General features: G+C 41.2%; 1 non-coding gene across 1 annotated transcript; it reads right to left on the minus strand.

The window, feature by feature from the left end:
• Positions 1–16,436: 16,436 nt before the first annotated feature.
• LOC115030509 lies at positions 16,437–16,568 on the minus strand. The gene has a single exon (XR_003836101.1). It is a non-coding gene; the product is annotated as a small nucleolar RNA SNORA17 (small nucleolar RNA).
• Between the last annotated feature and the right edge of the window lie 293 nt (positions 16,569–16,861).

The following is a 16,861-nucleotide window of genomic DNA, read 5'->3' on the forward strand; positions in this document are numbered from 1 at the left end:
GAACCATTCAGGTGGTAAACAACATTGTCCCCACCCAGAACCCCTGATACCTGTTTTCAGTTATTAGATTTAAATTGTAAATGAAATAGTGTTGGGGCATTGGAAAAATGCATGCCATGTTTTGTTAACATAATCAGAAAAATGGAGCTGCTAGCAACTCTTTCCCACCTGCCAGTCATTGTATTAAATGCTCCTGCAATTTTATTAGAATTCTCTGTCTCTGCAGATGCCAGTCGGCTGTGAAATTGAAATCGCAAACAGAAATACTACATTTTCATCCACAGCAGAAACTGAGAAAGTCCGTTTTTATGGCGGGCAAAGAACCAGCGTGACCTTGTCAACAGGGTCATTCACTGTTTAGGCTTGAAGGCAGGTTGGGACTGGCGTCTTGAAAAGGAGGAAGGAAAGAGGCCCCAAATTTTTTTGGCTTTCTCTCACAGTCTGACCAACAAGTGTTCTCCAGGGCTCAAAGATGGAGAGCCTTTGAGTTTTTCAACACAACCTGACTTTCTTTCTTCTTTCTTTGAATGGCTTGCAGTTGTGCTGAAGAAGTTTTCATTCTTGCAAGGGGGCAGACATTTCAATAAAATCTTGGCTTTAAAATGTCAGTGTTTTCTAGTGGGTAGGAAGGGTGAATGGCACTGATGAATAGGATCGGATTGTGGTATGAGTTGGGCTTGCACTGTGAGTCCGGTTTGGCAGCTGGATCATCTATGCTTGGCATACTGTGTTCTCTTGCTCCCCTGGATGACTCCAGAACATTTTCTTAGCTTTCTTTACTGTTGCTTTCTCTTGGAAGTTATCCTCTACTAATGCCAGCCACTCATCCAGGGCCAGGTTATTGTACCTATGAATACAGGTTCATTTTTATATCTTCCATTAAAAGATGCAGAACTGAGGCACAGAGTAATCTGACTTGTACAGGCTCACACAGATAATAATGAGTCAGTAGTTTGAGTTTCAGTATTGAATTCCAGAGCTCAACAAATGTTAACTCCTAATAGAGAGCTGCATCGCTCCACAAAACAGAATTGATGCTTGATCAAACTTCGCTTACTTGACCAGAAGAAGGACCTGGAGGGCAGTCCGTGGCATGAACCACACAACAACTCCCACAAAGTTACCTGGCTATGAGGCAACTTGGAGGGGTTTTTCTTCCCTCAGGGTGAGAGCAAAGCCTGCTTCTTGGCTTTGGAGCTGTCCAGGTGCTGCCAGCTGGTTTTTGTGGTGCTGTCTGCCTGAGCTCCTGCCGTTTTCCAGACTTGGAAAGCTGCTTCCTTGGAAACCTTTGTATAAAGAAAGTAGCAGGAAAATGGGTCCTTTTTGAACATACTAGATAATATGCTAGTTGTGCTGGAAGCTAGCACATCTGTGAGATGCTGAGAAAATGGGACCACGTGAGAGTTCCCGCTTACTCTTGTGTGGTAGGTAGGCGGCCTTTGTTTATCCCCTTTGTTTGTCTCAATCAGATGAAAGACAAAAGTCACCCCTCAAAGAGAGGATAACAAAGAAAACACCATGAAACAGGTAACACAAAGTCTTGCTGGCTGTTCCACACCCTTCATGAGTTTGTGTGTGGATGGTCACATACATTGTGAGTTTATGTATGTGTAAATGTATATATGTGTTGGGGGTGGGGTGTGTTGAGGCTAAATGTCTATGTTGTTGGATGTCTCTCTTAATCACTTTGCCACCTTATATTTTGGGACAAAGTCTTTCATTGAACCTGGAATTCACTCCTTTGGCTATTGTGGCTGGCCAGCAAATCACAGGGATGAATTAGCCCCTACCTTCCCTGGGTTGGAATTGTAGATGTGTGCTGCCATATCTGGCTTTTATGTGGGTGCTGGAGATCTGAACTCGAGCCATCATGCCTGTGTACCAGGCAGTTTACTGAGACATCTCTCAGCCCCATATTCATGGTTTTCTCCAGTCAATTGATACCTTAATAGTGAATAACCTTTTAAAAACTCTCTTGCCATGTGTCATACTATGAATTGGTTGTTTTATTACAGAGTAATTTATTCTTTTCAATACTGTTCTGATACAGGAAATATAATTTATAGCTACAGAAAATTTTCCATAACTTAGACTTTGTTTTTTTCCCTAAATTCACATATTGCAAAGTTAATGCGATCTTACAAAAACCAAGGACCACCTGACTCCTGAGTCTAACTCTAAGGTCAGTAAATCATGCCATCGCTCTATACAGTGCAGAAGAACTAGTCAGGCAACAGTAACGGGCATGGTCTTGTGTATGTGTGAGTCCATGAGTCTGTGTGTAGTATAGTACCTGTATACTTGTGTGTACAGATGTACACACCTGCATATGGAGGTCAGAGGAGGACATCCAGTGTCCTTTATCATTCTCTCTACCTCCTTGTTTTTTTATTATATATGTGTTTATGAGTATGTGAATGCATGTGTGTATATATGTATGTGTGTATATATGTATGTGTATATATGTATAAATATATGTATGTGTGCATATATGTGGCACAACACCGTTGGAGGTCAGAGGACAACTTGTAAGAGGCAGTTTTTGTCTTCCTAACTTGTGGGTTCCAGGGACTGAAGTCAGGTCATCAGGCTTGGCAGCAAGTGCCTCTACCCACTGAATCATCCTTCCAGTCTTTATACTTTAAGAGAGTTCTCACTGAACTTGAAGCTCACCTTTAGACTAGATGAGCTTCTGGAGCTATACCTATCTTGGTTCCCCATAATGAACATTGTCTTTAAAGTCATTGATTTAGTTTAATTTTGAGAGGAATATAGCCAGAGGGTCTAACTGTGTAGTCAGGGAGATAGCCATGTTTTGGTACCAAGACAGCTCTGAGCCTATGACCACCCCTTCAACAACAAAGTCTGCATACAGCTGAAGGGCCCCAGAGGCAATCAGATGTACTTTGCTGAGGGATATAAAAACGGCAGCAGGTCATTCTGGTGTCCTCCATAGAGCTTGCTGGACACTTACATCCAACAGTGTTTTCATCCCCCAGGCTGTCAGCCTGATGCCTTAGAAAAGCCTCTCTGGCAAAACTCTCTAGGAGGCACCTGCTATTTTTGAATACTGTCTTCTTTTGCTGGCGTGGCCTGGAACTTAATTATGTAGCCTGGATTAGTGTAAGGCCATGCTCCATCTGCTACCATACTTGGTTCTTTTCCCCTCAAGAGAAGAAACAGTCTCCATCTCTCTTTTCTATTTTCTATTTGGAGGCAGGCTGACAAGGGGCTTAACTACTGTCTGGTGAATGCCTTCGCATTAGTAGTATCCTTTCTGATTTTTGCCCAGAATGGCTGCCACCTACTTTGAAATTTGCTTTCTCTATTTTGTCAGAGCCTTACCCTGCATGCATTCTTTTTATAAAGCCCACAGCCGACTTGATTAAAACAAAGTTCAGGGTAGATCGGCTTTTGAACATGGATAGAATTCTGCTATTTCTCCTGATCAAAGGCGACCGGAGATCAGCAGCACATTTAAGAAACTACAAATTGGCATTACAGAAAGCCCCCTTAAGTGTTCTTGGATGTGGCTCCTGCCTCGAAGCCCGGGCTTATTCTGAAGCATGGCCAGCATGAAGTATACCTTCTGGGCTTACTTTAGCAGATGGGTGGGCTGTTGACAGTGCATAAGCCTTCAAGCCCACATACCAGAGCATCTTAATCTTCGATTTGATACATTTGGGGGAAACTAAAATTTAGGATTTGGAAAGTTGGACTGACCAAGTGGCAAGAACGAGAGTGTTTAGCTTGTAGCTTGTATTGAACATTTTAATTGTGCGTGTGTGTATGTGTATCTGTGTATGTGAACTATTGAACTTCCTGAAGTAGGGCTCACTTACAACAGGGTGCCATCCCTGCTATTAGGTTTTAGTAGATTTTTAAAAAGAAATGTTCTTTTTCCATAGAGATGGAAAGATAGATGGAAAGATAGTTAATCCTGCTTGCTGCTCCTGCAGAGGATTGGAGCTTGGTTCCCAGCACCTACACTGGACAGACCACAGCCACCTGTAATGCCAGTTCCAGGGAACCTGGCACCCTCTTCTGGTCTCTGATGGTACCCACACATGTGTGTACATATATAGAGACGTAAGATCATGGATAAAAAACAAATCTTTAATAAAAGTGCTCCCTGTCCAAAAATATTCACATCAAATCCCTGGGATTTGTTGCCTTATTTTCAAAATGAGTCTTCGTAGATGTGGTTAAGGATTTTTTTGAGATGAGATTATCCAGGATTGACTGGCTGAACCCCAAGTGATGTCACCAGCATTCTCAGGGAGAAGAGACAGATCACAAGTCAGGGAATGCTGACAGAAACTAGAGACAAGCAGAAGAAGGAGACGCCTCTTCCAGGGGGATTATCTTTGTGGGCACATTGCTTTGGGGCTTCTCAGACAATACATTTCTTTGTTTTTAGCCACACAGTTTATCACTAGTTGGTATGGAAGCCATAGGAAACAAAGACACTTCTTGGATCATGATCAAACAAGTTCTTTATGTCCCCTCACCTCAAGAGGATGTGTGTCCATTTTTGCCTGTTTTGTGAATTCTTTACTGGGTTCGTGTGTAGTAATTAGTGCTGACTGAAAGACACTGTAATTTTAAAAGTTCTTTGAACATATATGTAGAGGTGAATATGATTTAATCAATCATTGAACTTAGGATTAGGCACCTAGGTGCTGGAGTTTACTTCAATCGAGAGGGGAAACTTTGCACGGTATCAGGGCCTCATCTTTCCATTCATCTCTGAACATGTCATTCTCAACGTTGTCCTTCTGCAGCATGCTCACGCACTTAGACCACCAAAGAGTAGTTTAAAAGGGAGTTTTGAAACAAATTTTGGCTCTAGTGTCTGTTTTCTTTTATTATTAGCTATGTCTCTTCAAGCAAGTTAATTAGTTTTCTTACATGTGAAATGGGGATAACAACACCTACCCTACAGGGCTTTGGTGGAGAGGAAATGATTAAATCTATGGGACACACTTATTCAAGCATGAGGAGATCCTAAACAAGACACTCGTCATGATGCAAACTTATTTTTATTAACACGGTGCCTGGCACCAGTGTAGGGACAAATAAAAAGGCTGCATTCTGGTGTAACAGGGAAAGAAATCTAAGCTTAGCAGAAGGAAGTAATGTACCCTGTGTTAACCAGCATTGGATGGCAGAGTGGGGGACATCCAGGTCAGATTTAGGGTCCTGTGAATCCCAGGGAAAACATTCTTCCTAGACTTGAATTGTACTGAACCTTACTGAAGTGCTTGTGACCTCGAAGGAGCATATTCTCCAGTTCTTGGGCCTCAGTGTTGTTGGCTTTTAGGTTCTGCCTTTATGTTTTCTCAGTTCCTCATGAACATTGCACTAACTCATACCCATTTCCTCTGCTCTGACTCCTGCCATAGGTGATTGCTTATCCCAAGGCATGCACACCAGGGCTAAAGAATACGTGGTGGCACTTCCACCAGCCTGTTGGTTCATTATGGCCAAATACTTGGGGATGGATGGGTTAGGGAAGAATAAATTAACATTATCCCTGATTTTTGTCTTTCCAAACATGTCTAAGTGAGTTAGACAAACTATCAATTTACTTCAGTACTTTGAGAGCTTCCGAGCGTAAGCTGATACGCCAGTAAGACTACTGTGACTCTGTCCACCCCATCTTTTTGGTGCTACACTGCACTTAAGCAGGAACAGTTTTATTCTGAAGCCAACAAACCAGAATCCTATGCAGGTGCTTGGCAAGGGTTTCACTCTCCAAAAGGAGCTCAGAGCAGCTCCTCTTTACTTTATTTGTCAATCAAGGAAGTGGAACTTGGTAGCTTGTAAACATCTCTTCCTTCCCTCTTAACAGTTGATGCAATTTAATTATGAACACCTGCCACCTCACTTGTTTCTCTGCATGCAGCAGAGCAGAGACAAGAATCTAGGAATCTCGTTTGACCTTCCTGTTCAGCCTGTGTTCTTCACGCTTTTCTGACCTTCCCACTTTGTCTATTAGGATGGTAGAATGAAAGTCAGTGACGTAACCCTGATATGATACATTCAAAGAGCCATGTAATGTTTATAATGTTTATAATGCATAATGGAAATGTGCTGTGTTGGTTCCCAGAGATAAACCTGGTCATTAGACTGATGTAAACAACTGTTCACTTGGGAGAAGTTTAATTACCAACTCCAGATGTCTGGGAAAAGGTGGTTCCAAGACATCACCAACCTGTTACTCTCATTGCCAGCAGATCTCATTTACCCTTCCCCTAACCATATTTGCACGTTGGACATTTCACATTTGACACCTAGGAATAAGGAAGTGTGACTGACAATAAAAACACAAGGGTTCCTGGACCACATGAGGCCTCACAAATTCTTTTCCTTTTCTTTAGTTTCTGGGATGTCTAATTCATTCTCCAAAGTGTTCCTACGTTGGAGAAGTTTTTGATGTTTTGGCACATTATTCTTTTGGCCAGGTATTTTGTAACACAGTAGTTTTTACTTTTAAAGGAATGAATCACTGACATACAAGAAGAGATAGCGTTTCTATCAGTCAAAGTTGCAGCATGGCAAAGATGTCCATTGCTCTAAACGGTATGGTTGTCAGAATCAAAATGTATGACTTAGGATCTGGAGAGATGGCAGCAGTGGGTAAAAATACTTGCTGTTCTTGCAGAGGACCTAAATTTGATTCCCAGCACTCACATGACAGCTTGTAACTTCACTTTCAGGGTATCCAGTGCCCTCTTCTGGCCTCTGCAGGCACCTGTATGCATGTGGTACATATACATACACACAGGAACACACATTCAAATAAAATAATCTTAATAAATAAATATTCAAAATTACCTATGAGGAAGATTATGCATGACTTCAGCACATGTACTATTCATCAAATAAAGCACACTTGTGTTTGGTCCAATAGAATAATGTGTTATTTCTCTCCCCTTACTCTGCAGTTAATTGCAGATTCCTGGCTTCAAATCCCCAGTTCACAAAAGTGTATCTCTAGCTCTGATCTTTTTCTTCGATTTCAAACTCAATTGCCTATAGTGTACATTGATTCCCCACCCATTATTTCCAATGAAGATATTGCCTCTGTCCCCAAACTTCCATTGGATAAACAAACAACTCCTTTAACATAGATGCCTGCTTCTTCTACCCAGTTTATCTAGATCTCCATTAAAATAATTAGTTTTAAGAAAGTATCTGCAGCTTTTCTTATAGGAGACTAGTAATTTCAATATAAAAGGAATATATATATTAGGGACAGAAAATACCAATGACTGTTGAAAGATAGGAGTAGGCTCTTAAGAAAAAGAGCACAGGTCAAGAATGGCAAATGTAATTGGAAAAGGGTGAGGGGTACTTAACTCACCTATAGAAAGGGGAATTTTGCTCAGACTATACCCAAAGATAGGCATAATTGACCGTGTGCTTTTAGTTTTTGCAATAAATTACACTTTATTTAAATGCAAGCTGACTTTTAAAGTGTTTGGGGGTAATTTATGGAGTGTATAAAAAATTTAAAAGCAGTTTATTTTCAATATTGATGAGATGGGGCACAGATATATTCAGGAAAGTTTTGGGAAGGAGGCTCTTTCAGGCACCACTGCTGGGAATTCAGTGTGGTAAAGCACCTAGAGGGTACTCTTGAGAGAGAGAAAGGTTACTCTAGCATTTGTTTCTTGACTTAGAAATTCCACTTGTAAGGAGTCACTGAGATCTCTATTTAATGGCAAATGGACTAAGGAGAGGCAAATATTTATTTTGACCCCAGAGTCAACTACAGTGATAGAGCCACTGAATGCAATTTGTCTCACTAACATCCTTCTCTTTCTCTATAGGAATTGTGTCTACAGAAACTGAGTGGGAAAATTGAATGGTTTGGTATGAAGCATGGACCCTTGGTCCCTATATTGATTTTTCTTCTTATTTGTCATGATCTATTTATCTCTTTCATTGGAATAGGAAGGTCCCTAAGAGTGGGGACCATCCTCAATTCCTGTATCAACATTGCAGGACTAAAACTTGGCTTGTAAAAAAGCAACAGTAATATTTGTTACTTAAATGGATAAAAATTAAAGATTGAATGAATGAACAAAATTGAATCAGCGACTTGTATTTTATATCATATGTGTGTGTGCATATTTTCTGAAATTTATACAACTTGATAAAGAATAGTAGAAATAAATAGTTTTTGTTGCTTTTTTGTGGAGTTTGGGGTCAAATCCAGAACTCTCGACACATTGGACAACCATTCCTACGATGGTATTACATTCCTAGTCTATATATGATAATTTTAACCATTTAGAAAATGGAAACATTGGTATATATGACAAGATTTATCTTTGTTCACGGATTCTATTTTCACTTGTGCTTTTTGTTGAACATGTGTTATTCTAGATGATTCTGGCTACATCCACACTGGTATAGCATTTCTACTTATTCTCTAGATCGCCATCATCATAATGTATGCATCATTGTTTTAATTACCACAGGTATAGATGTGCTACACAACGAATGATATAGAGATGAATGCATTCTACAAAGTAAGTTTTTCTTGATGGAAGTTCTATTTACACCATAGGGATAGTCCTTATTTTTTAAGATAATTACATAGAATTCTGTAACTTGGCTGTAGTTGAGCTTAAGTAACCACTTTTTACTAATGGATCCTATTTCCTCAATATTTTATAATGCTAGCAATGTTTTTATATATCCATTCATATTATTAATTTGTAGACTTAAAAAATTAACCTAGATATTCAACTCCTGATTACAGGTATGTGACATCTCCCTAACTTTTTCTATATCTTTAAAGATTAAATCTAATATTTTATTAATTATTAATAATTTTGTGCATGCTTTTTGATCATATTCCTTCCTCGCCCTCTTCCAAGATCCATCCCACATTCCTTCTAACTTTATGTCCTCCTTTTTTTTTTCTCCTTACAACCTATCATGTTCAAAAGTACCTTGTGCTACCCATGTCCTTTTGGGTGTGGGGTCATCCACTGTGAAAGCTGACCATTCCTGAGAAGTCATAAATCTCAGTAATTCCTCAGCTATGGGTGGGAGCTCATTAGCCGCTCCATCTCACATAGAGATTATTTCATTTAGTAAGCATCTCAATTCCCAATATCCTGTTCATTAGCACCTACCTACCCATGCTGTGATTTGTGTCTTTTGAGTGTGCTCTATTTGTAAATCAGGATACCTCACATGAATGGGGAATTAATTTGGATTACTCTGATTCAGAAAGCTTTACATGTATTGGCCCATCTGGCTTTTGTCTTTTCTTCTCCACCCTTTTTTCTTCTGACTAATTAAAAATTCAAGACATGTAGTTAATTAAATTAATTAATTAAAATGTCAAGACACATAGCAAGGTGGGGGGATGCTGCCTACTTATCACTCAGGAGGTGAATATCTGGGTCATTAAAAAAAAACTGCTACAGATCAATAATACAAACAGATAATAGAAACACGGGCAAAAATACAAACAGGTAATTCATAGGAGAGAAGCTACATTCAATAATATATTTAATCTTATTCATAATTAATTAACCATTGATTAAAAACACAACCCTTGCCATTCAGGCATACATAAACCATACGCTGAAGTATCTTTAGAGCCAGCACCTTAAATGCCCAGAGTTCTACCATCAGAGGAGAGCAGATGCCTTCCCCAGTTTGAGGGGTAACTAAGTGGCCAGGGCCTGGAAAGCAGGTTTATGAGACTGAGTTCTTACTGAGGAGTGACTGCTCTTTTGCTGCAAGCAGATATGAACTGGATATAGAAGAGATAAATGACAACTTGAGATTAGGGGAGACCTTGAGAAGGGGCTAAGGTCCTTGATTGCTTATCTTGAAGATGGGCATAATTGCAGTATCACCTTCCTAGACTGACTGTGGGCAACTCATCGGGTTACTGATTGTTCAGCAATTACCATAACCACTTATGTCCGGGGCAATGTAATCAGCATCAACCCAAAAGTTCACCACCATTACTCATATCTGAGAACCGGAGTGTCTTTTGTGATACATGTATGTACAACCTGAAGCTATGTGGTCCTGCTTAGTTACATGCGTAGTTACATGCTACCTGCTTAGCCCACTAGGCTAAGCAGAGTATTCCATTCCTTTGGAGAAAGTTGGGTCAGGATCAGTCATGACTCAAGTTCATCTACTGAGCACCAGCTCTGGAAGCCTAGGTGAAACCACAGGAGGGGATCGTTCTCTTGGCCTGACACTGCTTATCTGAGAAAATAATAGCCTAGAGCTTTTGGCTTGTCCTTGCTTTATAATGAGCCAACATGAGAGAAAACAGAATTGAGAGAGAGGTGGTTCCTGCTGGCATCATGTGAGTTCTAGATGTAGGCATGACCAGGCAAGAAAATGTCTAGTTTTCTTTTCAGAGGAGTCCACAGATTCCCTCTTTGCTTAAGTCAACATGTGTTGAGTTTTTCCCATAGTGGATGCTAAGGAAAGTTCATAGGAAAGTTCAGGTAAACTTACTTGAAGCAGACATGGATCTTTCTAATGGCATCCGTATGCAGACGCCCTGGCAAATGCCAGCTGGTGTCTTCTGTGGACTGAGGGCTTCTTGAGGGGTCAGTTGGAAATGAGGGAGTTAAAGGAAACTGGACTCTTAGGGCTCTCTAATATCAGCTTTTATTTTTCTTAGACCATTAAGAATGCTTTTTGGCAGTGAAATCACAAAAGTGGAAACAGCAGGGTTTTCTTAAAGCACAGTAGTCCGAGGTTTCCAATTAATTCACTGCCTGCCCACCCACTGTCCATTCGGAAATGCTTTTTATTAACATGTAGCACCCTAGGACTTCTCGAAGGTGTCAGGGCTTGAAAGTAATTCATGAGAAAGGAAAAAAAATTGAAAAGCAATTAGGAGAAAAGCTTCATGTCACACACACACATACAAGCTTAATTTAAGGTAGCTGCACAGTGGGTTGGCATGGGACACCAGGTCGTGTTAATACATTCCGGTAAGCAGATGTCTTTAAAGTGAAGGCTCAGAAGTTAGTTCCCTCCCAGACCCCTGTAGGGTACCGTAGTCATCCAAAACTTTAAAAAAAATATATAAATTGATTCCTCAATGTTTTTCCTCCAGATTAACTTTGGGTCTTACTTGGTGGTTTTAATGGCAAGGTCATTTGCGGTGATAGACCAGAAAATGCCACAACTCTGCCAACCCATCCTACCCTATGGACTTGTTACTGGGGTGATATGATGGCTTCCATATGGCAAATGGGCAGTGCTCAGTGTGTGTGTGTGTGTGTGTGTGTGTGTGTGTTGTATGTCTGAGTATGTGTGAAAGATGTTTCCTGATAGTCCTTTCTCTACCCTTCCCATTAGCTTAGTAAAACCTCCTCTTTGCTCCTGATTGTCCCTTGATATCACTTTAGATAATAATTATTATAGATATTCACCATACTTACTATCTTTTTAGCAAAATTGCCCTGGGTTGTGTTCCCTGTTTGAGAATACCTAAACCTGGATACGAGACTCTATGATTTGCAGGATTCTAAGTTATACCAGCAAGAAGAGGGTCTGTGTTTCCCTGATGATGTGTGGGCAGGAATATTAGCACTGGTGGTGCTCTGGGGATGGGAATGTTTACCCATAGCTGTTGAATGTCTTATAAGGGTCACCTCCTCTAGGATGCAGGTGACTCTGACTAATGGTAAAGTTTTCCTAACTGTGATGGTTGTTTTTAACATCAAGCAGCCACACATTACAACCACCTAAGGAGGGTGTTTCAACTGAAAGAATGCCTGGATTGCTGTGAGAAAACCCACCTCAAAATGTGGGTGGTGCCTTCCTAGCCAGTGGTCCAGGTAAAAAAGAGTGTGTGGCAGAAGGAAACATATTCATCTTTTGCTAGATCAACCTTCTCTCCTACCTCCGAGCTGGTTTACCTTGCTGCTATGCTGATTCCAGTGTTTCCAGTCTTCCAGCAATGACTAAGGAACAGCATCTCTGAGGAACTTTCCAGGCTTTCAGCACCAGATTGGGACCTCTAAGGCACTCAGCTTCATGAATGGAGCAACTGCTGGTTTCTTAGTGTCTCAGGTATGAGACACTGTTAAAATATAAATGTAAACCGATTTAATAAATCACACACACACACACACACACACACACACACACACATTCTGTTCTCAATGTGGGTTCTTATCCCTTTGGGTGTCTAATGACCTTTCAAGGGTCACATAACTACCATCCTGCATATCACATATTTACATTATGACTCGTAAGAGTAGCAAAATTACAGTTAGTAATGAAAATAATTGTATAGTTTGGGGTCACCACAACCTGAGGAAGTGTGTTAAAGGGTAGCAGCACTAGAAAGGTTGAGAACCACTACTCTAGACAGTTCTGACACATACACCAGTATTCTCTCTTCCCTTGACTCTCTGAGGACACTCTTTCTGTCCTTCAACCCTGAAGCCTTCTTAATGTTCAAGCCAGTCTCTATTACAAAGGGACTTCCTTTTCCTCTTCTCTCAGAGTGTGGACTGAGAAGAAGAAATGATCATTAAAATGTACAAATGAACATACAATAAAATTTCAGGGCATACTTTTTAAAAAGATGAATTTAACATGCAGTCTAGTTGATGACATAGTTATCAATGCAAATAACTGAGGTATGACAGTAATTCCACCTAGTATCACAATATGAATGCCATACAGTGAGTACAACCTGGCCTACTAGGACACTTCACGAAGGTCAGTCTGGTTTGAGCATAATACATGGGAATAGGAAGAAGAGCAAGAAGAGGCTGAGCAGGCAGGGGCAGGAAAGAGACCATTAGAAGAGGTTGGACTTTATTCAAAGTCCAATAGGTAACCTACAGAAGATATTATGTAGCTATCATGCATGGAATTTGTACTATGCAGACTCTATTTATCTCCTCTTAAATTAATGAGTTTTGAAGGTTGGGGATGATTCTATTCTGGTTTCTGTGCGACTGTAAGTTGCTTGGAAAATCTAGGTCATGTTTCTTTTGTGTAGTGGTTCCTAGAAAGGGTACTATATCATAACATCAGTTTTGAGAGAAGTATTGCAAACTATTTAAATGCAGTGATTCTGAGGCTGGTGAGATGTTCAGTGGGGAAAGATGCTTGCTGCCAAGACTGTCTCCAAAAGTTACTCAGGGCACATTGAAGACGAAAGGCTTATGGTCTTGACTCTGTGCTTCTTCCATAGTTGGGATATGAATCAGCTCAATGCCAGCAGATGCTAAATCCTGTCTTGTTTGGGCCAAGGAAACTGGTGGAGTAGGTAGAGTTGTGGATGTTCCTATGATAGTAGTCTCACTTTGGAGTTTCTTTGGGGCAACCAGTAAATCTAAAACATCCTATCACCCTGTGAATTATTGTTTTCCAGGGGGGAATACAATACTTTAGGGGGAAATGCTTACTTTAGGTTTCTGCACTCATCTTTAGTCAATGAGTTCCTAATACATTCTTATGTTGAAAGCTGTGTGGATATGTTGGATCTTCCCTTCACCAGGTTTCTTAGTTGGATGCATTTTCCTTGCTCTCTGCTGTCTAGCTCAGAGGCTTAAACCCCTCAGTCCTCATCTTCAGCCTTGAAGCAGTCAATCCTCCAGTTTGTCTCTGCGCCATAACCCCTCAAGTGGTTAATGGCTCATAAACAAGTAATGAGAACTCAGTGTAAGTTTAAAAGAGTCCATGGTGAGCAATCCTTTGTGTTGTGAATAATTACCCAATAATTTATCTCTTTACTAGTATAGATTTGGGGATTTTTATTAGAGGGTGTCCTTGTAGCAGCATTAAGGGTAATTAAAAGGACAGTTTTGGAGACTATTGGTCTACTACAAGATAAATACAATGAGTACTCAAGGTAAATGATGTGAGATTATAGGATGTATAACCCTTTTGTAGGAAGAGTTTAGAGAAATAACTCAAAGACACGAATGCCTTCAAGTAGCATTTTGGAGAAAGTATTGAGGTGGGGATAGATTTTTGGAATAGAAAGGCTTACACTGTGCTTCTACTCCATGCAGCTCCCCATCTGTGAAACAGAAAATGTAGTTAATTAAAAGGAAGTGTAAACTGTTAGACACTTTACATATGAGTTGAGCAGACACTGGCTACATAACCTATGGAGCAGTAAACTGAAAATGCAGGACCTTCTGCTTATAAATTACTAAGAATTTGAAGTGGTGACAGTGAGGAAGGGGGACCAGGCATGGGCTTTTTGTGAGCTCTGAGTGGGATTGTACCTGGATAGGATGGAAAGGGAAGATGGGATTCACAATGGGACAGACATGGATTTTAATGTTAAGCAATCACAATTTTGGTGGCCAGTGGGCAAATCATATAAACTCTCTGAGCTTTAGTGTCATTATATAAAAGATGGAGACCTCTTTCTTCAGCTCGAGTGTTGTTGAAATTAGTAGGTTTGGTAATGCCTCACTACCTATGCTTTGTGAGAAATTAACATAATTGTGGCTGTAATGGCAATTTAATAAATGAGCTTAAAACCTAAAGCTCTTTAATGAAATGACTTTAACTTATTTTCTAGTGTCTGTTTCTTCAAGAGTCCTTATGGCATTTATAGACTTTGAAATTCTGGCATCAAGTCTTGGGCCTCAAGGCACAGCTACACAGAGGGTCTGGAAATGGAGTCGAAAGTTAAATACGAAACTTTTCTTTTCTGGAGGTATTTATGATCTAGATATTGGGATAAGACAAGAATGAATTTATCATGTTTTCTCATGGGGGGCATGGTAACTGATATAAAAGAGGCACTTGGACAAATAATGAAGAATCAGAGAGAAATGAAGCCCGGAGTGGTCTTTTCATTGTTACAGAAGATGAAATTATTAAGGATGAAGAAAAAGGCACTACTATGAATTGAAATTAGCTCTAGTGCCTCAGTAAAGATCCCTGATATGAAGGGTAAGCTTTTGGCTTAGTGACTTCTAGACTCTGCCTCTCAGTGTTCCTGCACCTGTGTTGATCTGTCCCCTTGAACCTTGTGAACTGCTCTGCTCTGTAAAGCTCGGCAGAAGTGTTGCCTTGCAATTTCAATCCCAAACGTTAAGAAGGTTTATTCCTTGACTTCCACAACTCTATAGTTTTGGAGAGATCATTTAAGTACCACAAAGGAAAGGGGCAAAGTAATGAGGAGAGTCAGGACTCAGTTGACAGTGATCCAGTTACAGTGATTTTCCTTTTATTGTAGAAGACAATCCCTGAACTCATAGTTGATTCATAACACTTCAGATTGTGGTGAGCTCTGTGTGCGTCTGTGTGTGTGTGTGTGTGTGTGTGTGTGTGTGTGTGTGTGGTGTGTTTCTCCCCAGCGCCCACATTGCTGCACTGCAACAAGTTGCCAAGCCAGTTCTCCCATAGTCACACCCATGGGACCAGCTCACCTGTGCTGTGCCCCTGTCAGGGTCAGGTCTCCTGTGCTGTCCAAGTGAGGTTCATGGCCTTCTTTCCCAAGCGCTGCAGCAGGCAAGAAACAGGGACAGCTCTCCCTTTTTGATAACACTGGAGCCAGCATTCTGGCCTGCTGCAGGTGGTGAGGGGTAAGGGCAGAGGATGGTATTTCTCCCTCAGCCATGATGAGTGGTAGGGTCAGCTCTCCCATGCTCATATCCTGGGGTGTGCTTACCTGCAACTCTTACAATGTGCTAGGCCTGCTATTCTGACTACTGCAACTGCCCTGAGGTGCCTCAGCTCTCCTGTTCTCATTTCCCCAGGTTCAGATCTCCCATGATGCCCAGGTGAGGGGTAGGGCCACTTCTGTGTAGCCCTCAGACATCAACATGTCCCAGGAGGCAGCCCATACCAGGGATGTCTGCTTGGCCTGTGCTAGTAACAGACCATTGCTGCTGCAGAGAGCCCTGTACCCAGATGGAACCCCTGGAGGCGACACAGGCCAGGGCCTCACCACGGTCCCAGGTGGAATTACTAGCTACTCACCTCCGGCTGTTCCTCACTAATCTCAATTCTCCAGTTCTGCCTTTCTTCATTGTGTCTACATCTTTCTGTTTCTCTTTCTCTTCCATTTCTCCACTTACAGGTTCTTGTTAATGGAGCTAAAGGACCTCTAAGTGTCTGGGATCATCTTATGAGTAGTTATAAGGGCATTATATCTCTAGGCAGGGGTCATCTTGGGCATGGTTTGACCCCCTCACAGGCCTGCATTACACTGAACTGGTGGTCATCTCAGGCTAGCTCCCTGTTTGGGGTCCCATGGTGCTGGTCTGGTGGTCTTCTTGTGCCCCTTCTCCCCTGGCCACCACAAGGGCTCCCTTGTGAGGGTCTCAGGCTTGCTTCACAGTCTCAGGTCCCAGGTGGGGTTCTTCTGGTCTCTTGCTTGCTCCCCATTAGGGGAACCCTTCTGAGAATGCCTGGGACTGGACTGGTTCTTTCTTCCAGGGAACCTTAGGCTACTAATCAGTGAGATATTTATAGGTCAGAACACTGAGCATAGACATAGCCTCTCTCCTCTCTGCCATCTACTGTCACATATATGACACAGAATCCGTACCTGCAAAGCCTTTAGGGGCAGGCTCTCTCACTACATAGTAATTCCTGTGAATGAGGATTCAGCACCAGAAACTGTCTCCATTGCAGCATAAAATCCCCACTGGGTTATTTCCATTGACAATCAAGCCTATTTGTGGATGCTTTAAAATTATACTCTTCTAAGTTTCTGGGCTAATATCCACTTATCTGTGAGTGCATATTATGTGTGTTCTTTTGTGACTGGGTTACCTCACTCAGGATGATATCCTCCAGATTCATCTATTTGCCTAAGAATTTCATGAATTCATCATTTTTAATAGCTGAGTAGTACTCCATT

This window comes from Mus caroli, chromosome 2, assembly GCF_900094665.2.
Source record: "Mus caroli chromosome 2, CAROLI_EIJ_v1.1, whole genome shotgun sequence".
Lineage (NCBI taxonomy): Eukaryota > Metazoa > Chordata > Mammalia > Rodentia > Muridae > Mus > Mus caroli.